Source organism: Sciurus carolinensis, unplaced genomic scaffold, assembly GCF_902686445.1.
Source record: "Sciurus carolinensis unplaced genomic scaffold, mSciCar1.2, whole genome shotgun sequence".
NCBI lineage: Eukaryota > Metazoa > Chordata > Mammalia > Rodentia > Sciuridae > Sciurus > Sciurus carolinensis.
In genome coordinates, this window is record NW_025920227.1 from 497474 (window position 1) to 520696 (window position 23223).

Consider the following 23223-nt stretch of genomic DNA (forward strand, 5'->3'; position numbering starts at 1 on the left):
TTAGAGATCACTACTGTTTTCTAAATAGTCAACAGAGGGAGAAACAGCTGAGTGGCAAAGCTGTGGACACTGAAAGTTTTGCTTCAGGGATTGCACAGCACCCACTTGGGGTGGGGAACCAGGCCTTGGGGGACATGGAGGACTGGGCCCAGGGCAGAGGACTGAAAGGGTGGGTTGGGTGAGTGGCACTTGACATTTGAAGTCCACCGCAGATGTCACACATCCTTAGTTAACAAGACTGTGGTGCTGAGACTCAGACACTAATCAACCCACCTTTAATCAGAGTAAAGGGAATGGTCTCTGACATTCTTTTAAGGAGTGGAGAGTGGGGTTGCAATTTTAAATTTTTCATGTGGCTTTGATTAAGGAAGAAAGAGCAGCAGCACAGTGCACTCTAGCTAGCTCAGTTTCCCTCTCCTCCATTCTTTGAGGATTAAAGGCACACCGCGTCACCCATTCATGGCCTCCAGACCTAGCTACTGCGCAGTCCCCACTGGGTGACTCCTAGGGAAAGGCGGGGACCCAGAAGCTCGCGCTCCCCAAGTTCGCAATTCTGTGCCCCAGGTCCAGACCCACAAGCGGGAGCTCACCCAGGCTGCACCCACCTTACACCACCCAGGCGGTACCCTGGCTTGTGCCCACCCTAGGCCACTGAGAAGGCGCCACGCGCCTGGGCCCAGGAGGCCAGTCCCACCATCCCCAGCGACCCCTACCTTGTGCAGCAACTGGAACTAATGCAGCTGGAGCCCTGCAGCGCGCACCATCCGTGGTCGCCTGGGCTGAAACTTGCAGCCCACTGCCGCGTGCTGGGCCGAGGGTCTCCTGCGGCTGAACAGGACCCCAGAGGGTCGGCACCAGGGTCATTCCCCTGGGATCGCTCTGGACCCGCCAGTTCAGGGGGCACCAGGCGCTGCAACCAATAAAGCCAGCGGAGCACCGCAGGCGCCTGGGTGGGTTGGCACAGCGGCTGCCACTAGGCGGAAATGAGGATATTTCATCTGCCCGTTAACTGGTTATTTGACTAAAATTTCTGACTTTGAATAAATTTCAATTAAAATATAGGATTTTTTTTCAAAATGTTAAATACCACACTGAGATCTTTAGGTTGACTTATAAAATAGTTCTTCAAAGGGCAGACATTTTTAAACACTACTGATAATGGCACCAAAGAGCAAAAGGACATAATATCATTCTGAAAGTTTGTTTTTTTTTCCACGAGCTACAGAACTGAAATTTTATAATTCTGTTTTATTCAGTCTATGTTGGATGTCTGTGTGTGTGCATCTGTGTGTGTATAGACATTGATATTTGCAGCTTCTGTTTCAGTTGATAGAATATGATAACTAATATTAGCATTCAGAGTGATGTCAGATTAAATTTTGACTAAATGAAATTCTAGTGACTGTTTTGATTTCATAAATTAAATTGAAAATAACCATTTCCAGGAATTAATTGAATTTTTATTTGAAGTATGTGATGGCATTGATAAAACTGGAATTGTTTTCTTATCTGTGGAGTTCTAATAAAACTGCCATATATTGCTTTTTCTTTCCTTTTTACTTAGAGAATTACAGTCATACATAGTAGTTGGGTTAATTTGGACAAAATCAAACAAGCATGGAATTTTATTTACTCCATTTTGGTATGAAGTGGTCTTCAGCTTTTCCTCTCTCTCTCCCTCTCCTTCTATTCTCTTTCCTCTACTCTATTGATCTTCCTTTTATTTACTTATTTATTTGACATATATCACTCATTAGTTCACATTTGTTAGTGCATAAAAAACTTATAGATGAAAATAGAGCAAAATACATCTTAAAAAGTTATCTTGGGTTGAGTTCAAACATCTTTAAACATACTACTACAGTTATACTTGCTAAACCATGTATTTACACACATCTCATGTTTTACACTCATCCTTCTTGAACAGACTTGAACACTTAGATTTCTTGTGCTCAATTGTTTCACCAATATGGATGGCAAAAGTACATCAACATTTTATGGGATTATATTTTCAATAAAAATTTCATAAACAATAGAATCTCAGAACTCATTTTTCCAATAAGAATGTATTTTTTCTGAGTTTATCACTGTTGATTTTTAAAAATTGTATCCAATCCACAAAGACAAAAGCATGACCATCCAGTGAATACACAAATGTAGTTTTGAACAGCAACTGGTACAAGCAATTGCCATAATAAGCATCCATACAAATTTGTTCAACTGCAAGACTACTAAGTCTCTACATAATACATGTATTTCAAATATAGCCAATACAAATTTTCAGCATTCCCCATTAACCATGGTGGTTTTCCTTATCTTCTAAGCTTCAGTATCAATGATGGTCACTAGCTTTTGGTAAAGTGGTTAGTCAGGTAGAAAAACATGCTTAATTTTATTAGAATGCTATCTTCAAAGATGGCAAAGGTGTGGGGGATAGAAATGAATCATATGCAAGAAGATTTAATTTTGGAAATAACAAGGAATAAGAAAGTTTAATTTGGGAAATAACAAAGAATGTGATTTCAACCTACGACAGCTAGTTCCAGGCCAGGGTGCTTTCTGGTACACCCAAGGAGCAAAGGAATATTTGTAGTTTAATTGTAAAAATGCACACATAGTTTAAGTGTTTTATAAAAACATTATTGGCACTTTTGGAGTTATTTGAGACATAGTGAGCTCTGATTGTTGAATGGATACAATTATTAGCCATTAATTATTAAATCTAAAATAACTAAATCTAATCTTAGAGGAAGAGCTAAATGTTTGATAGAATTGGGCTTGCAAGACAGCATGTCAGGCCAGTGGTTTTATATAAGTGGTGCATTGTCTGTGTGTTAGTTTCTCTTACAAGGTGACTTGTGCACACAACTGTCTCTTCATGACCTTCCCCTATTGTTTGTCAGTATTGACATTGCAAGTCTATCATGAATGACAATGTTCACAAAGACATTTTTTGGCGGTTTTGGAAATAACCAAAAAATGAGAATTGAATTTTTGGTTAAATTTCAGAATTAAATATGTGGTAGAATGCAGTTTACTGAATTAGGTAATAGTGGAAATGGCAGAAGATGAACGTGAAACAAAGATATTTCAAAACCATCCTAAGTAAATTGAACCATTGATAATGATTTTGCATGATAATAATGAATTAGAAACTATGTGTCTGGCATTGTTTTAGGACTGAGGATACAACAGAGAACAAAACAAGCAAAGGTCATTCTGGAGGAGGATGAGCATTTCTCCAAATAACCACACAATAGGTCTAATTATTAAATGTGGGATGCACAATAAAGAAATGTTTCTTAAATTGCCTTTTTTTACCTGGTGCCTGAAATCCCAGATACTTGGGAAGCTGAGGTAGGATGATTACTTGAGCCCAAGAGTTCAAGATCAACCTGGGGAACATAAAGAGATGCTGTCTCAAGAATAGGAAAAGGCACCTTTTCTGGGATTCTATTCCCACCTGTACTATACTCTTCAACAGTAAAGACAAAACAGAGTAACAAATGTTTTCAGATAAACAACAAAAACTGTTTATTTCTGGTACATGCTCACTCTCAAAAGGAAGTAAACCCAAAAGAAAGGCATGAAAAGAGAGATAAGAGCACAAAGATTATGAAATATACTGACAAATATAATGTACTATGGTTGGGGATGTATCTCAGTGGTAATGCACTTATCTAGCATGTGTAATGTCCTGGGTACCATCACAACATGGGAAAAAGTAAGGAAAAACATAAAAGTACCATTAGTAAAAATATGAAGTTATAATTAAAAACCAAGATGAAGGAGAAAGAATTTTTAAAAGCTGTCATTTTAACCAAAACACATTAACAGGCCAATAGCTACATTGACTTTTAAATGGGGACAGAAAAAGCATGAACATTAACAGGAAAGAGAGGAATAGAAAACCACAAATATAGCTGAGATTTTTTTTAAATTAGGATGCAAAAAATAACATTAACAAGCTTGAAAATTAGATGAAATTGATCATTTTATATAAAAATAAACATGAATAGCAGAGACTAACTGATATATGTTGAATATTATTAAAATGGACATAAAGTATTTTTGAAATAATAAATAAGTCAAAAACAATAAAGAAATTGGGCTGACAATCACAACTGCCCTCAACCACACTCCCACCACACACCCCACTCCCCAGTATATGTAAATGCTTTACAAATGAGTTCTAATAAAACCTCAGAGAATAGAGTGCATCCTGTCAAACCTGTCTCCTATGCTAGCAAAGACAGAAAGGTATGAAAACTTTATGAATTTAAGTGTAAATGAAATGCCCCAATAAGAGAAAGTCCAAGCACGTATGTCCTGTCATTAGAACCCAACTATCCTGCAAAGGAAGGTGTTCATTACCTTACATGTGGGAAGGGGCGGGAAGAACAGTTGGGTCATTATTGGTTGTCTTTCACAATAAACCACGAGTTAAAGTGAGGACCTTGTTGACTCACTTTACCACCAAACAAGACCACATCAGAATTGGTAATCCATAGAAAAATACAAATCCATATAAAAATAGTTACCTCTTATAACATATGCAACAATCAATTCAAAATGGACTGAAAAATTACATATAAAAATGATATAGAAAAACTTTTAATTGAAAATATAGACAAATGTATTTTGGGTCATTTAATCTACTCAAGTCATAGAGATTACTCAAGTCAAACTAGTCACGGACTGCTCAGGTCATTTGGGCTGCTTAGATCATTAAGTAACAGTGCTCCAACTAATGATTTCAATATAGACTTACTTCACTGCCACTGAAGCTTAGTTTAAAATGGATATGTTTTTCTGTACCATTTTACACTCTTCCCCTTCCTAACCTGAGTGGAAGAACAAGATTATCTTTTCCTTGTCCGAGGCCAAGTTATCTGTATTTGAGCACATACCCACCAGAGGAACCAAGTAATTCAGATTTCAGGGATGGCACAAGAAGATCCAAAGAATGACTTTCCCCCAAATTAGCAAGTGAATCAAAATAGCCTACAGGAAAGGCCTGGATTGTAGCCTTTGAATGAATAGCTCCATTAAAAACCCTCTGTTCTACCTGACAGGCAGATTCACAGCATTTGGGACAGAAATTCTCTATGTTACTCCATTGCATGTAAAGCAATAAACCTTATTTTTCCTTCTTTCAAAACTCTATTATCTTTATTGACTAGGCACTGAGAAGAAGAACCACACTTTTGGTAACAAGCTCCACTGGCTATAGAGGGTACACATTCATAGTTTACCCAGATCATAATGGCTACTTATAATGGTCATAGTTACTACTCACTATATAAAGGTCATGGAGGCTACTAAGGTCATTTCACAATGAAGGCCAGAAAGGATTTGTAGGTCATAAAGGTTGAGTTGGTCATAGACTGCACTTGTGTCACAGAGGCTATCTGGCACATAGAGGCTCTTCAGTGATAAAGGTTATGGAGGAAATATGGACTACAATGATCATAGAGGCTACATGGGTCACAGAGACAACTCAGGATGCAGAGATTCCAGAGGTCATGGAGGCTTAAAAGGTCATAGAATGTATACATGTAATGAAGACTACTTGTATCACTTTGTTAAATCAGGACAGAGAGGGTGCACAGGCAATAGATACGATGAAAGACACAGAGGGTAAGTAGTCCATAGTGGGCATGGAAGTCAGCAGATATTCAGGACATTTGGGATACTGAAGTCACAGATATTGTGCAAGTCATAAATATCATGTAGGTCATACAGTATAATCAGGTCACAGAGGACACACAAGTCATAAGGGCTAATATGTTTATTTAAGCTACTCAATTTTTACACTCTACATACTTCATCAGGGATAATACAGTCATTTCTGCTATTCAGGATACTGTGGGTGTGGAGATCACAGAAGCTACATAAGTTCAAGATGCTAAGGTCTTTTAAATTACTCAAGTTCTAGAGGCTATGCAGGATACAAAGGATAGGCCATAGACTAGATGCACATCATACAGGCCATATGGGTAACAGAATTTATGCATGCCATAGGTGCTACTGTGAGAAATGAAAAGTCTGGTGTTCCTCTTTCAGAATATAGCCTTAATTGGCTATAATTGTGGGCATTTTAATTACAGCCATTTCTTTGGCTGTTCCAATTTTAAAATTAGGCAATTGCATAGATTCTAACACCAAATTCCTCTAATCAGACTGAAGGACAATAGTGCTGCATTAGGTTAGACAAAGCAGGCACTTTTTTCCTGAGCACTACTGCCACAGGCACTGCTGCCATTTCCCAGAAGCTTTCTTTTGGGGCACAGCTGCCCCTGAAGTCACTGCCACGGGTGCCCGAAGGCCTTTTCTCTGGGTGTTGCTGCTGATGTTGACACTGTCGCAGTCAACATGGCCCAGAGGTCGCTGCAGCCCTCATCACTGCCTCAGATGCCTGGCTGCCATCTACACTGCTGCTGCTGCTGCTGCTGCTGCTGCCACTGACACTGCTGCTACCAGGAGATTACCTAGAAATCTCCTCTCTGGGTGCTGCTGTAGCTGCAGCCACAGACACTGCTACTGCCACTGCTGCCATAGTTCTCCCACCTGTTGCCAACACCACTGATGTCTGCAGCTGCTGCTCACCCCTGGCTGCTGCCACCAATTCCTGCTACTACCACTTCCACCACTGTTCAGAAATCTGTTGCCAGGGACACTCCAGGTTTGGTTGCACATGGCCACACCCATTTTGAGACACTGGCCAGAGCCTGGGTTTGTTCGGGGTGCCAATGGTTTGCTGCCACTGCCATTTTGGGGTGCACCGCCCCATTTGAGGACACCAGCCAGGACCTGAAGTTCATTGCCAGGGTACATAAAGGTTTGGCTGCAACTGGGGTTATGACATGAAAAAATAAGGGAACAACACACCAAAAACAAACCAAAATGCCCCAATAAGAGAAGCCACTGACAACACAATGGAATAAATGTCCAAGAAGTTTAGAATGTCCATAGTCAATTTGATCTACAAATAAAGAATGGTATACAGAGTTAAATCAAAGAGAAATACAGGAAATGGAAGATCAATAAAGAGTTAGAGATTCTGAAAAAAACAAGCAGAAATCCTCAAAATGAAGGAATCAATCAATTATAAATTAATTATTAATTAGTCAATTATAAATTCAAGGGAAAATATCACCCACAGACTAGACCATTTGAAAGAGAGAACTTCAAATAATGAAGACAAAATATTTAATTTTGAAAATAAAATTGACCACACAGAGAAGATGGTAAAAATTCATGAACAGAACTTCCAAAAATTATGGGATTAACATGAAAAGATCAAATAAATTCTGCCTATATAGGAGCATGTGAAGTCTTTCCATCTTCTAAGATATGCAATTTCTTTATTTTTAGTGTTCTGTAGTTTTATTGTAAAGATTTTTCACCTCTTTTGTCAGATTGATTCCCAAGTATTTTATTTTTCCCCCTCCTTCCTGCCTGGAATTATACCTGGCAGCTTATGTCTGACAACTGTAATCCTGGTGATCTACTTCTTTAGTGATAACTTTTCTATGTTTTGCTAGCTTCTCCAAGTGTTATTATAGATGAATACCCTTGCTGTGGCTCCTTGCTACCAAGGCATGACCAATTCATATCCTTGTAATACTGTCCAGGAAGGGTAATTTCAATAATGCTAGTCAAGAAGATGGATGCATGGAATCCCTGCCTGGGAGAAGTGCTGTGAGCTTGTTTAATTAATATCCAACTCATATGCTGTGGCCAAGTCATGCACACACCATAGAGATAATGTTCTTTCCTTTATGAAATTTTATTATGCTGTTCAGGTCATAAAGCTCACACAATACTTAGGAGCTGTGCAAGTCCTAAAAGTTATGCTGGTCAAAGAGGATACTCGGGTTGTAGAAACTACATTGGACATAGAAGTCAGCCAATTAATAAAAGCTATTTAGGACATCAAGATATGGAGGACCAGAGGCTTCAGAACACAGAAATTATGCAAGACATACAGGATACTTAGGTAACAGGGGTTACGCAGAACATTGAGGATACAAGGTCACAATGGTTGTTCAGGTCATAGAGCCTACCAAGTCCTTAGGACCTACTAATTCCATATTTTACATAGGGCATAAGCCTATGGAGGTCATAAAGGCTGTCAGGATTACATAGGTCATAGATGCTTCATGGGTTTTAAATGATATAGGGTCATGAAGGTTACACATACTGTAGAGATTATGCAGGCCATAAAAGCCTTCTCAATTTTTTGAGGTTGTTCAGGTCCTAGAGTTTACACAATTCATAAGGTTTTTCAACCCACAGAGGCCATTCAGACTATTGATACTACACAGGTCCTATGGGTTAATCAGTTCATTTAGGCTACACAGACCAGAGAGGATATGCAGGATAGGGGTCTATGGTAAGTCATGAAAAACATACATATTACAGATAATATTATAGATATCATAGAAATTTTGCAGGTTATAAAAACTTCTGAGATTATAAAGACAATTCAGATCTTAGAGGAAATGCAGGTGCAAGGGGATTCACAGATTATAGAGGATCTGAATGCTATTGTGGTTACATTGGTGATAGAGGTTACACAGACCGTAATGGCTATATAAATCAGAGGTTATGAGGGTTGTAGAAGCTACTTAGGTCAGAGAGTAAGCAGTAAAAGTCATAAAGTCTACAGAGATCATAGAGTCTATGCAGGTCAATGAGGTATGTAATTCACAGAGGTTAACAGGACCTAGGCACTACTCAGGTCAGGTAGGCTACTGTGCATATAAGACCTATGCAGGTCAAGGAGGCAACACGATTCATGAAGGCTACAAAGTTCATAGTGGCTACTAAGGTCATTTATGTTTCTCAGTTTATAAGGTTATGGAGGTCATACAGATTGTTTAGACTATAGAAGATACACAGGTCATTAAGGCTATGAAAGTCATAGAAGCTATTCTGGCTACAGAAATACCACAGGGCATTTGAGCTTTACGATCATTTTAGGTACTCAGGCCATAGAAATGGTACAAGTCAGGGAGTATATGTAGGTCGGAGACCCTGGGCAAATCATAGAGGTTATGCAGTTCATAATGCCTATACATATTATAGGGCATACGAAGGTCATTCAGACCACTAAGTCCATAGAGGCTATTCAGGTCTACTAGGCTACTCAGGATTTAAAGACATGCAGGCAATAGAGGCTATGCATACTGTAGAGGATACCCAGGTCACAGAGGTGATAGAGTTCACAGAGGCTTCTCAGGCCATACAGGCTACACATGCCATAGAGAATGATTATACTGACCATAGAGAATTATTCACTTCATAAAGGATATTCATGTCACAAAGGCAAATCAGGACACAAAGAATACACAAATCATATCAGTTACTAAGCTCATTCACACTTTTTAGTCCAAAGAACCTATGAAAGTTATAGAATTTACAAAGAAATAGAGACTCTTCAGGGCATAGATAATGCACACACCATATAATGTACTCAGGTCATAGAGAATATGAAGGTCATACAGGTTAATCTGGTGTTAGACACTATTGAAAACTTAGAGACTTTGCAGGCCATAGGGGTCATTTAAGTTATTCAGGCTATAGAAGCTACATAAATCTTAGGTGACTCTCAGGACCCAGAGGCTTCATAGGTAATAAAGGCTGTGCAGATCATAGGGGCACCATGAGTCATAGTGGTTCCTGAGATCATAGAAACTATACAGGTCATTTAGGCTAAGGAGCCCATAAAGACAACACAGGTTTTAGTGACTGTGTACACCATACAGGCTATGCATGTCATAAGTCATACACATGTCCTGGATACTACACAGGTTGTAGATGCTACATTGGCCATAGAGTTTATGCAGATGTTAGATGCTTCTAAGTAATAGAGGTTATATTGGCTGCAGATTGACTCAGTTCAAGCTGTATGATCAACTTATTAAAGAGAAAAATAGAGGTTTTTCAGGTAATAAATTCTACATAAGTTATATGAATTATTCAGGACATGTAGGCTACATAATTTATAAATGATATGAATGTAATGGAGAATACATAAGTCACAGATAGAGCATAGAAGTTACTAAGACCACAGAGAATAAACTGGTAATTAAGGAAATTCAAGCCATAAAAAAGACGCAGGTAGTAGAGGCTACACAGGTCAGAGTGGTTGTGCTACTGAGAGCGAATACTCAGTTCCAAGATACTACTCAGGTAGAGTGTAAGCAGACAATAGAGATTATTTAGGTCATATGTACACACAGGTCTTAAGGGCTAATCAGGTCATAGAGGTTTCATAGGTCATGGAGGATATTTAGGTCAAAGAGGTTATGCAGATAATAAAGGCTACTCAAGCCATAGAGGGCATGTAGGCCATAAGAGCTACTCAGGACCTAGAATCTTTTTAGGTCACAAAGGCTGCAGGGATCATAGAGGGTTTACTGGTCAAAGAGGCTACTTAGGTCATAAAGGTTGTGCCAACCATAATAGCTGCTCAGATCAAAGAGGATACGTGCATCATAGAGGCTACAAGAACATAGAGGCTATGCAGGTCAGAGGGGCTACAAAAAATCATATGGATAAAAAGGTCATTCATGCTACTAAAGTCATTATCCTGGTTTCTCAGGCCATCATGACTACACAGGTCATTGGGTGTATGCTGGTTAAAAGCTGCTATGTCACAAAACTTACACAGGTCATAGATGCTACTTAGCTGATAGAAGAGAGGGAGGTTACAGTGGCTACCCAGTTTACAGAACCAACTCTGGTCATGAGGGTTACACAGTCCAAAGGTGGCACTCAAACTACATAGGTTACTCAAGGGCATAGAATCCACTTTGGCCACAGAGATATGAGAAGTCACAGAGGATATGAAGTTTATGAAGGCTACTATAGCCATATAGCATGCTCAAGGTTATTCAAGTCAAGAGGCTGCATAGGTACTTGAGGCTAATCAGGTCAGAGAGATTATGCAGTTAATAGAGACTCTGCAAGCCATGGAGAATACTCAGGCGATAAAGGCTACATAGTTCTTAGAGTCTATGCAGTTCATGGTAGCTATATAGGCCATAGACTTCAAAGGTCACAGTGGATACTATTTTTCTAGAGAATACTAATGTCAAATAGGCTACACAGGTTATAAGAAATACACAGGTCATAGAGACTGTACAGGCAATAGAATTTATTCATTCAATAGGTTGCACTTTTTATAGAGTCTACTCAGGTCACAGAAGAAACATGGGCAATAGAAGTGATACTATTCAAGAGAAGCGACACAGACCATAGAGGATATACTGGTCATAAAATTCTTCATAGTCAAAAAGAATATATAAGCCAAAGATGATACAGAGGCCATATAATCTACTAATCCCATAGAGTTACAGAGGACATGCAGGCTTTTTTGACACAGAGTTTTTATAGATAATAGAGAGTAGTCAGTAATAGAGGCTAAGGTTATATAGGCCAATGAGGTCATATAGATCAATAAAGTCATAGAGACTTGCAGGTCACTTAGGCTACTCAATAAAGGTTACATAGGTCATAAAGGGTACACTGTTCATAGAGGCTACTCAAGCACATAGACCCTGTGGATCACAGACACTACTGAGATCAAAGAATACACTAAGGTCCTTTAATCTACTAAGGCCATAGAAGTTAAGAAGTAATTTGGACTACTCAGTTCATCCAGGGTACAGAGGACATAGCACCTTCCATGGTCATAATAGGTGACACAGGATATAAAGTCTATGCAGGTCATAGAGAGTACTAAAGTCATAGAGTCCACATAGTTCCCAGAGAATACTCAGGGCATAAAATCTTCAAAATCCATAGTGGATACTGAAGTAATTGAACTTTTTAGACCATAAAGATTATGAGATTCATAGATGCTGTATGGGTCATAGAGGCTAGTAAGGCCATAGATTAAAAGCAGGATATATGGATTATTCATGTCCTACAAGTTCCTCAGGCATAGATGCTATGAAAGTCACAATGACTTCAGAGATCATAGAGGCTATGCAGGTCATTGCAGATAGGCAGTTAATGTATGTTACAAAGAATCTAGTATTAGGCCCTTCATTATTTAAAGAAGGAATGGAAAAGGCAAATCGAGGGCTATCCTCGGGATGCACAGGAATGGAAATGAAACAATCTTTTATATCTATAGAGATGATATGATAATGTTTTGGAGTAGCAGTTAATGAGGGGAGACCCAGTTGCACTGGGCCCATAATCTGCATACTGGAATTTATGGCTCTCAGATCTTGCAAAAGTCGCCATTTCCCAGATTTTTTTTTTTTAATGACAAAAATGGGTGTATTCCAAGGGGAAGTGGAAGGAATGATATGGTTTTCCTTCAATTGATGATTAACTATTTCTTGGGCCACCTCTATTTTTTCTTTAAAAAGCGGCCACTGGAGACCCCAGATAGGATTATTGGATTTCCCTGTAATCTTTAATGGTTCAGTGGCCCCTCCGGAAAACCCAGCCCCTCAGTCCCTGTTTGTCCTTCAGCTTGAATAGGGCAGGTAACACCTTGTAAATTTTTGCCTAGTCCTTTTCCAGGGATATAACCTTGTCTCACCATGACTGGCAAAACAGTTGGGTTTAGACAGGACATATTTTGCTCAACTGAGGAAGAAACGACAACATCCATCTGTGTTAAAATGTCTCTTCCCCTAAGAGTGACAGGCAGGTGAGCTAATACATAAGGTTGGAATGTTCCCCTTTTCCCATCAGGGTCCTCCCAAGATAATACAACTGAACTTTGTAATGGGGTTTGGGCAAATCCAAGTCCCCATAAGGTAGTACTGGATGCTGTAATAGGCCATGATTTGTTCCAGTCCTTCTGTCTTAAAATAGAGATGTCAGCACCTGTATCTATTAGACCCTCTATGGGAGTACCATTAACTTTTAATTGAAGCATGGGTCTATTTTTTGTTGATTGTGCCCAAAAGACACCTTATCCTGTGGATCCAAACCCATTGTTTTTCCCAGTCCTTTGTGAACTGGGAAAGGCCCCATGATGGCTAGACAATATCAATATTTATGCTATTTTATCTCCTTGAGAAACAACAGATACCCCTCTAGGGGAAGATAACATAATATTTATTTCTCCAGTATAATCAGAATCAATGACTCCTGGCAATAATTGTAATCCTGAAAGAGTTGTGGAATTCCGCCCTAACAATAATCCTGCTGTGCCCTCAGGGAGTGGTCCATGTACAACCGTGGGGACCGCTTGTACTCCTATTTCTCGGGCGGAGGCACAGAGGTCCAATCTCCCGCTCCCTGATATTCCTCAGGACAATGAGGAGATAGTTGGAAAGGATTGTGAGTGGGGATCTGTACTATGGGATTCTGAAAGGCCCTGTATATTTGAGGGCCCCAGATTGGGCCCCCCTGGCCATTTTTTGACTGGGCTGGCATAGGATATCTTTCTATATCAAATCTTGATGTACAATATTTCACCCAGTGCCTTCCTTTTTGGCACCGGGGACATAGACCTGGGGCAAGTTGATTTGTCCATTGTTGTTCTCCAGTCTTAGGTGTTCCCCTAGGCTTTAATCCTATGGGTCCTTCAGGGCAGTCTTTTTTGAAGTGCCCTCCCTGCCCACATTTAAAACATACTATTCCTTTAGCTCTTGGTTGACCCTGATTTGGGCCATGAAGAGCAGCAGTTATTACTTGTTCTGTAATGACTGCATCATTGATATCCCTGCAGACCTTTATATAGGTACTTAAATCTTTATTTTTCCATGGTTTTATAGCTTTTTTACACCATCTATTTGCTTGCTCATAAGCTAATTGTTTTATTAAGGGCATTGCTTGTTCTGAATCCCCAAATACTCTAGCAGCAGTTTGGATTAATCTATCAACAAAATCTGCAAATGGTTGGTTACTTCCCTGAATCACCTTGGACAACTGCCCCTGTAAATCTCCTGACCCTTGAATTAACTTCCAGGCTTTAGTGGCAGCAGCAGCAATTTGTGCATACTCCCCAGGATCATAAATAATCTGCTGTTGAATACCTTCATAGTTTCCTTCTCCTGTTAGCATTTCTACATTTCTTTGGGGAAAGCCTGCGGCAGTGTTACAGCGTGCCGTTTCTAATGAGGCTTCCTGCCATGCAGTTTTCCACACTAGGTACTGCCCCTCTGATAGCACAGCTTTACATAGCCTTTTCCAATCTTCTGACACTAGATTTAGCCCCGATACTGATTCCAACAAACTAATTGTAAATGGGGCCTGTGGACCATATGTAGCCACTGCCTCCTTAAATTTTTTTACTGTTTTGAAATCCAGAGGTTGGTGGAATCTTTGTCTATTTTGGTCCTCTAGTACAGGGAAAAATTGTGGGACTGCTGAGGTTTCCTTAAGGGGGCTTTCTTCTCCCCACGGTGAAAAACCCATCTGATTTATAGCATGAGCTAACTCCTCCCAAGGGTACCTTGGGGGATATAGGGGGCGGGCTGCTTGGGGGGGGGAGCTGCTGCCTCCAGGAAGGGATTGGTATTCCTTCTCGATATAACTGATGGGGGTGACCATGCCCTTGATGCTCTTTCTAATTCCTCCCCAGTAAGCCCCTCCTCCTCTTCTTCCTCTTTATGAGAAGTTACACTTAGTTGTTTCTTTATCTCTTCCAGACACATATTTCCTTTTTTTTACTAAAGTTATTATTTTACCTTTTTAAGATGTTAGACATTCCTTAATGAGCTGCCACATGGGAAAAGTACCTCTAGGTAACAGGGATTGCTTTTCTCCTTTAATAAGATTCTTTTTATCAAGTTCCCATTGTGGAATATTTAGGACTCCCTCTTCCAAAAACCAAGGACTAACCTTGGCCAACGTGGTTACATGTGCTGTCACAGTACATCATTTTATGGAAATCCCATTAGCCTTAAATACACCTTGTATGATTCTTATCATTTGATTTCCAGACACTTGTGACCCCATTCTGGAGTTATAAGACCTCCCTTTACTGGGGTTATGTGGCCTCCTTTACTGGGGTAACATAGACACCCTTTGCCAAGTTATGGGGTCCCCTTCACCAGAACTGTGGGGTCCTTTTCACCAGGACTGTGGGGTCCCTTTACCAGGACTGTGGGGTCCTTTTCATCAGGACTGTAGGGTCCATTCACCGGGACTGTGTGATGTCCCCCTTATACACTCTGGCCAGAGATTTCTGGGAGGTTATCCTACAGTTTTCCTATAGCTTACCTAAAGTAACTTAGTTTTCCAATAGCTTACCATGAGTTACTTATGTGGGAGGACGCAGGAGAAAGAAGCTTCCCGTAAGGGCCACTTCTTGTTCCATCCAGCAGAACCCGCACAGAGAAAGGAGACACCTCACCCAGGAGAGCAGGTAGAGGAATGTCAGCATAGCACTATATGAATCACGAGCTGTACACGCGTGGAATGATATTAGATAGCCAATCCTACAGCCTGGCATTAACATGTCATAAGTCTCCAAGGGACTAGTAAGCAAGCAAACTTTTTGGGTACTTCCTTAATTAGGTAGCCAGTGTCCTTTGGCTCACTGCCAGGCGCCATCTTGTCCAAGAAGGCCCTCAACAAGATTTGTAGATTTTTCTTTAGTTTCTCATTTGGGCAGTCAGGTATTTGAACCATGCTAGGTGAGCGCTCAACAAAAGGAGCTAGTTCTTCAGCTCCAAAGAAGAACCTTTGGGGTAACTGCTACATCTGCTACCGGTTTGACTCTGTCACATTCTCTTCAGAAAACCTAGCCTCAAAGAAAGCCAAAGAAATTCTAAGGAATTCTGCACATTCCTTTTCACAACAAACCTGCAAGGAACCTTTTCGGAACCCCCAAACCCACAATCTAAGGGTGGTTCGTAAGGGGAAATGATGATCCCTGTCTAGTGAAGGAGGAAAAGGCTTGTCGCTGAACCCTGATCAGAAAATTATGTCAGTGAATATGGAGGCAGGTGGGGGAGTTGCAGGAGAGGTAGGCATATATAGGAATTACAATATGCTCAGGTTGTAGGAGATCATTTACACAAGGATCCCTAGCCTTTCCGATCCCAATTGGCTGATTCCTCCCCCAAACCTCTTTTCCCTCCTGGCACTATCCTTGGAAAATTGCTACCCAGGACCTATCTGTGCAAAAGGTACAACCCAGTGGAGCTGCTGGATCTCGCCTGCCATCTCATTTATGGGGGAGGGAAAGGAAGGTGTTTCTCCCGGGTCAAGGTTTTTTTCCCTAAATTAGGAAATGCCTCAGCAACTCAGCCAGACGCTGTCAGTAAATCTAAGCAGGCAAAGGGAAGTGGTGTTGGCTCAAAGGGTCTAGTGTCCCAGGACCGATATTTGCTTTCAGGAAAAACAAAAATTCCTCATCAAATGTCTTTCCACCCCTAGTTAGATTTGCAGTGATTTCTCTCCAGATTCAGTGGGGAGAGACATGTGCCTGAAAGTCATATCCGGGATCTCTCAATGCTTCAACTGCAATCCGTTCCCCTCTGAAAATGGCCTCCTTTTTGTTTTGCAGTGCTCTCGTGCTGGTGAGAGCAAAAGATGCGAGAGCGACTGTATCCTCCGTGGAAGGGGCACGCTTGGGGCGTGGCGTGTGTGCTGGGTGCGGAGGCTCAGGGCTCCGGAAGGAGGATGCAGTTTCTCCCTCTCCCCAGAGGCTTTCTCAGGGTCTTGGGCCATGTGGATATTGAGGAGTGGCTTCCCTGAGCTCGTGCCTGTAAGGCAGATAGCACCTGAGGTCACAGAGGGGCGGCATGACAGCGCGGTGGCATCACGGTTCCCATGGCCACGAGAGACGCTTCCGGTCCTGGCCGCTTGAGACTGAGATTCAAATCAAGTATCAGCTCCGCGGTGATGGTAAGAGGAGAGACAAAGGGACAGAGGGCCAGGGACCTGATATTTCAAGAGATGGGATCCTAATCTCTTGGCCCAGTTGAAGAGGAGCTATGGGGTGTTTGGGGCGCAGGCGAGGGGCCACAGATTGTTCCTGATACAAGCAGGACAGGGGAAGCCCGCTGAAGGCTGACAGCTCGCACTAACCTCCAGGCCCACGAGGTGGCACTGCGCCGGTTTGGCCGCACGGGGCATCATGACAGCCCGGTCACCTAGCTCCTGCCATGGGCAGTGAGCCCCCACGAGGTCTAGGGGACCAGGCAGGGACGCAGGGCTGCACGAGGGCACGTGGGTCACCCAGCTTAGCACAGGTCCGCGAGCACTGCACTCCTAAAGCCCTCCTCCAGGCTAGGGCACCCCAGGGATTCCGCTGAGTATGGCAACCGGCCTAGGGTCCTAGCAGCCACATGGCAAGATGGCTGCTGACAGCTCAGGGCAGGGGAGCGTGCAGCGCGGTTCCCTGGCTTAGGTACTCCTTGAATTGGTGAACAGCTCACCCAGTCTGGTCGTTTGCACCTCCTTTCCGAGAAAGACCTAACAGGAGACAGCTGGAACCTGGGGAGTTGGTCTTCCAAGTGGGGGCAGGTGCTGCTGGGATGGCTCATGAGGAGAGCAGGGAGCCATTCAGTCAGCATGTTGGACAGAGCACAGGAAGGAGCTGTCAAGCAAGGACGAGTGTCCTGGGCTCCCTCCACCTGCCAGGGCCAACCACCTTGGCTGCTGCCTTACATCTGGGCTGCACTTGTCCTGCCTAGAATTTCCCATCTGAAGTGCAACTCACTTCAGATGCAGACATTTCTGGCCTACTTGTGTTCACTGATGGGTTCATTCCCTTGACCAGACTAGTGCCTCTGTGCCACAAGGCCCTCTGGGAAATGGCCAAGACTCCTCTCACCAGTCCCTGAAAGATGTACACCACACGCCAGTGGATGAAACAGGAGCCTGCTGTGGATGAAAATGAGGAAAACATTTTCACAGGGCAGAATAGCAGATGTGAACATTCATCGTTCTGAAAGAGGAATGGCACAAAGCTTCAAGGCTGAATACTGTAAAAGGAAGATGAAGGACCTTTGTGGGGCATGAAGAGCAGAAGGGTGTTGGTGCTGAAATCCAACTTCAGTGAAGAGACACTAACCACGCGGACCTTGTTCAAAGTCTGTGCCCAAATCCCAGGACATCTCTTCAGCTTCAACATACTGTACAGACGCAGGAGGTAGTCAGTGCCAGATCATTCTGTAAGCAACCTTCCTGACTGACCCTGATGGCCCTTGCAGGCACATCAATGCCCTTGCCAATTCCTGGCCCTTTCCCGTTGCTTGCAAGGGACAGCTGATGACACATATGCACATTTTTAGTTTTTTCCAGCACAAGGCCTCTGAGGAAAGGCTTTCCTTACCCCATACCGCCTACCCCATTGATCTTCAATGGGAACGACTTCATGTTGGGATATGCAGCACAGAAGCATGACTCTGGAAATCAAGTGTTCACCGCAATAGCACACATTTAGTTGAAACCATCCTCCTCAAAAGCAAACGTGAGGACCCTCCACGGTCAAAGGCTGAATATCAAAACAGGATACGTTAGAGAACATCGAAATGTGTGATAGGCCTTTGTGAGCAGGAAGAGTGTATCCTCAAGCATTTCCAAATGATAGCATCCTTTGTATTTCTTGCACTTGCTGATATCCACCACCAACATGCCACAGGCCTACTGTGTCTGCTTTCCATCTTTGATCATGATTTCTATCAAATAGGGCTTCTTGTGTCACTCATTACCCTGCAAAGCACAATGCACTACTTCCCAGAACCATGGTGCACATGAGAACACCATATCCCTCACCCACTTCTACACTGCATCTCTTCAGAACCTCCATCCACATGAAAAACAGTCTATCAAAGGGCTTCATTCTCTTGACAATGGACCCCAATGATACGGGGAGACTAGGTTGCCAATTCCCCCTGTAGTTCCTGAAAGCTATCACCAGGAGCTAAAACGTATTCATCCCCACATGATGCAATTTGCAACCTGATGCAGAGGAAAACTGTGTGAGAAAATCCAGGGCCAAGAGGGGCTATCTTGGGTGCTCATCTCTTGCTTTTCCAGATGACATTGAGGTTCACATGGAAAGTGCTGTTGTGTGCAAAATCCCTGCACTTTCACACAGTCTGGAGTGTGCCTGAGAAGCCTGGTCATTGCCAAAGCTTAGTGCAGTGTCATTTGGAAGTCCCTCCCATCACAACCCTGGGAGCATCGTCTTCTTCAAGAATTTGCAGAGGTTATACCCCATGAGCATACTAGTGATAACGATCTGACCTATGGGTTCCTGAAAGGTGAATCATCTCAAGGAACAGCTGCTCCTAAGAAATGCAGGTGACTGGGCTGCACCCGTAACTCTCACTACAGCTCCATGCTGTCAGTGTGATTGGAAAGGCTTGATTGTCGAACTGGTACTTTTTCAACTGTGCCGATACAGTTGATGACAATTGGAGAAAACAGCTAGGCGAGCGCTCTCCAAAAGTAGATATATCTTCGGCTCCCGAAGAACCCCTTTTGGGTGACTTCTAGATCCGCTACCAGTTTTTATCTGTCACATTCTCTTCAGAAAACCCAGCTTCAAAGAAAGCCAATGAAATTCTAAGAAATTCTGCACCTTCCTTTTCACACCAAACCTGCAAGGAACCTTTTGGGAACCCCCAAACCCACAATCTAGGGGTGGATCGTGAGGGGAAATGATGATCCCTGTCTAGTGAAGGAGGAAAAGGCTTGTAGCTGAACCCTGATCAGAAAATGATGTCAGTGGATATGGAGGCAGGTGGGGGAGTTGCAGGAGAGGTAGGCATATATAGGAATTACAATATGCTCAGGTTGTGGGTATGAAGGTTGATGTAGGAGATCATTTACACCAGGATCCCTAGCCTTTCTGATCCCAATTGGCTGGTTCCTCCCCCAAACCTCTTTTCCCTCCTGGCACTATCCTTGGAAAATTGCTACCCAGGACCTATCTATGCAAAAGGCACAACCCAGTGGAGCTGCTGGATCTTGTCTGCCATCTCATTTATGGGGGAGGGAAAGGAAGGTGTTTCTCCCGGGCCCAGGTTTTTTTCCCTAAATTCGGAAATGCCTCAGCAACTCAGCCAGACGCTGTCAGTAAATCTAAGCAGGCAAAGGGAAGTGGTGTTGGCTAACGGGGGACCAGGGCTGCACCACTTGAACCTTGACCTAAACCTTATACCTTATTAAAAATTTAACAAAGTGCATCATATTTAAATTTCAACATAAAACTATAAAAAAAATTTAAAAAGCATAGGAGAATATCTTTGGCATCTATGATTCATGAAGACTTTCAGACAAAAATATGATTCATAGAAGAAAAAAAATTCAATTCTCTTCAGAATTTAAAACTTTGACTCTCTGAAATATTCAAATGTAGGAAAAGAAGCTACAGATTTCTATAAAATACTTTCAAGTGATACAGCTGATAAAGAACTCATCTAGAAGATATAAAGTTGTCTCAAAATTGTGGAAAAATTTAACTAAATTTAGATTTTTAAATACACAAACATTTTATAAAAGAGATAGAAATGATGTTATAGAGATAGAAATGATGTTCAAGATCACTAGCAACTAAGTAAAAACAAACTAAGACTGTGATGAGGTACACTACATGCCTCTTAGAATAACTTAAGTAAAAACCAATTATACCAAATCTAGAAAGGATGTGGAGAAAGTGGATCTCATCCACATTTCTTGTTGGAATGAAAAATGATTCAACCACTCTGGAAAATAGTTGACCATTTCTTTAAAAAGGAAATGTGTTTTTGGCATAAAATCCATCATTTTGACACTAGGGCATGAATACCTACGAAATGAATATTAAGATCAACATTAAAGCCTGTACATGATTGTTTGGACCAACTTTATTTGTAATAGTAAAAACCTAAAAACAATCAGGACATTCGATGATCAATGAATGGTTAAACAAGCTATGGTACATTCATAGAAAGGAATGCTACTTGGCAGAAAAGAGGAATCCACTATTGAAGAAGCTCTTGCTAGACAAGCACTCTACCAACTGAGCTATATTCCCAACCCCTTTAACTATTGATACATGTAGCAACATTGAAGAATCTCAGGGACATTATGTTAAGAGAAAAAGTCCAAACTCAAAAGCTTATATACTGTCCAATTTTATGTATATAACATTATTTAAAGGACAAAATGAAAGAGATGAACAGATTAGTGTTGCCAGAAACTCAGATAGATGGAAGAATTTGGGGATATAGCTATTAAGAAATAGTATGAGGGAGACATTTATGGTGGTAAAATAGTTCCTTATCTCAACTGTGATGGCTTTGGTCCATGATAGTAATGTAGAACTCTGCATGTACTTTATGCTAATATCAGCTTTCTAGCCTTGATATTGCACTCTTATTATGTAAGATACAACCAATGAAGGAAAGTTGTTGAAGGGTGCATGAGATCTTTTAGTATTATCACTACAACTTATTTTGAATCTATAATTATTTTAAAATAATTTTGCCACTGGAGGGGTTCCAAGGATATTCCTCCAAGTTGAGGCAGAGGGACCTCAAGTTAAAACAAGAGTGTTCTTGACTTAAACCATTGAAAATATAAATTAAGAACATGTAAAAACAAAATCCAAGCAAAGATTTGTTAAAACACAGCAAAGCAAAGGCACACATATCCCAAAGTCAGGGTGCAGAGTCCCCTTGTCTCTCAGAGAAGAAGAGATGAATGACACACTCAATATTGAGCTGTCTGCTTATATATGGCATTTTTCTGGGAGGCAAAGTATGGTTTCCAGGCAAACTTGTGTGAAAATCAAATCCATGTCAATCAATTGATATTTGGGGTTCAGAATGTTTCCTTCTAATTAAGCAATCTATCCAAGAATCAGTTGTGGGTACATTGTATAGTTCTTTGGATCTGATGATATTTAGATTAATTTTGTTTAAAAAACTTAAATGAAGGAGAAATGAAGACTTTATCAGACAAGGCAGAGATAATTCATTACCTGAAGTCCTCCCCTATGGGAAATAATAAAGGCTTAAAAGAAAGGACACTAGAGAGTGTCTCAAATGCACATTAAACAAAAACCTATAAAATAGTTAAACAGCAATTAATAAGGTATATATAAAAGATTTTATAAACTTTTATTATTTTTTCTTCTGATTTAAAAGACTTGTAAAAATAACAATTACAAATACATTTTAATTAGCTTACAATAATGGGAAGGGAAGGAAATTTAATGCAAGAAAAGCTTCTCTACATTATTGGAATTAAGTTTCTATTAATATGAATTTGTTTAGTTTAAATTAAGATACAGGTTGTGATACTCATAGTACTAAGAAAATAACTTAAAAGTATAAAGTAAAAATAATATATGATAAATTGTATTTTGTGCTCAATTCTGTATGAACTTAAAACTACTCTAAAAATAGTAAGTTAATTAAAAAATCAAGTCACCAAAATAAAAAACAACAAAAAATTTAAAAGAAACTTTTGAAAATATTTATTTAACCCAAAAGATGGGTAATAAGGAAAGAACAAAATTCAATAAAATATATAGAAAACAAAATTTAAAATGACCAATATGATGCCATTTCAATAGTTACACTAAATATAAGTGAATTACATACTATAAACAAAAAACAGGGTTTGTCAGATCGAATTAAAAAGTAAGATATAATTATGTTCAAAATGTAAATGAGAGACATACTTTCAATTCAATAATGCAAATAGGTTGACAGCAAAAAGATGGGGAAAATATATGACATACAACCAGAAAAAGAGTCAAATAACTATATTAATATCAGAAAAAATAGAATTTAGGACAAAAAGAGCTTACTTGAGATAAAGAATAATATTTCACAATGATACAAGGTCAATTCAGAAGGAAGCTTTAATGATTATAAATATGTATGCATTTAAGAACAAAGATCCAAAATATGTGAAACAAAAAATTAGCAAAATTGAAAGGAAAAACAAGACAATATGATAATAGTTGGAAATTTCAACACTCCACTACTGACAATGGATAGAGCAACTGTACAGAAAGCCAGAAAAGATACAGAAGACTTTAATAACAGTATAAACCAACATGATTTAACAGACATCCACAAATATTCCAACCAACATCAGAATACACATTCTTGTCAAAGACTCATGAAGTGCTTTCTGGGATAGACCACATTCTAGACAATAAAACCAATAATATATATTAAAGGGTTTGAATAATACAAAGTATATTCCTGGACCACATGGAATTAACTTAGAAGCCAACAGCAGAATGAAATTTGGAAACTCCAAAAATATTTGGAAATTAAACAA

The 23223-nt window shown here is 40.6% G+C and overlaps 1 pseudogene; it reads left to right on the top strand.

Annotated features, from left to right (window-relative positions):
* Positions 1-23223, top strand: part of LOC124975226 (YTH domain-containing family protein 1-like) — a 64777-nt pseudogene that overhangs the window by 18379 nt on the left and 23175 nt on the right.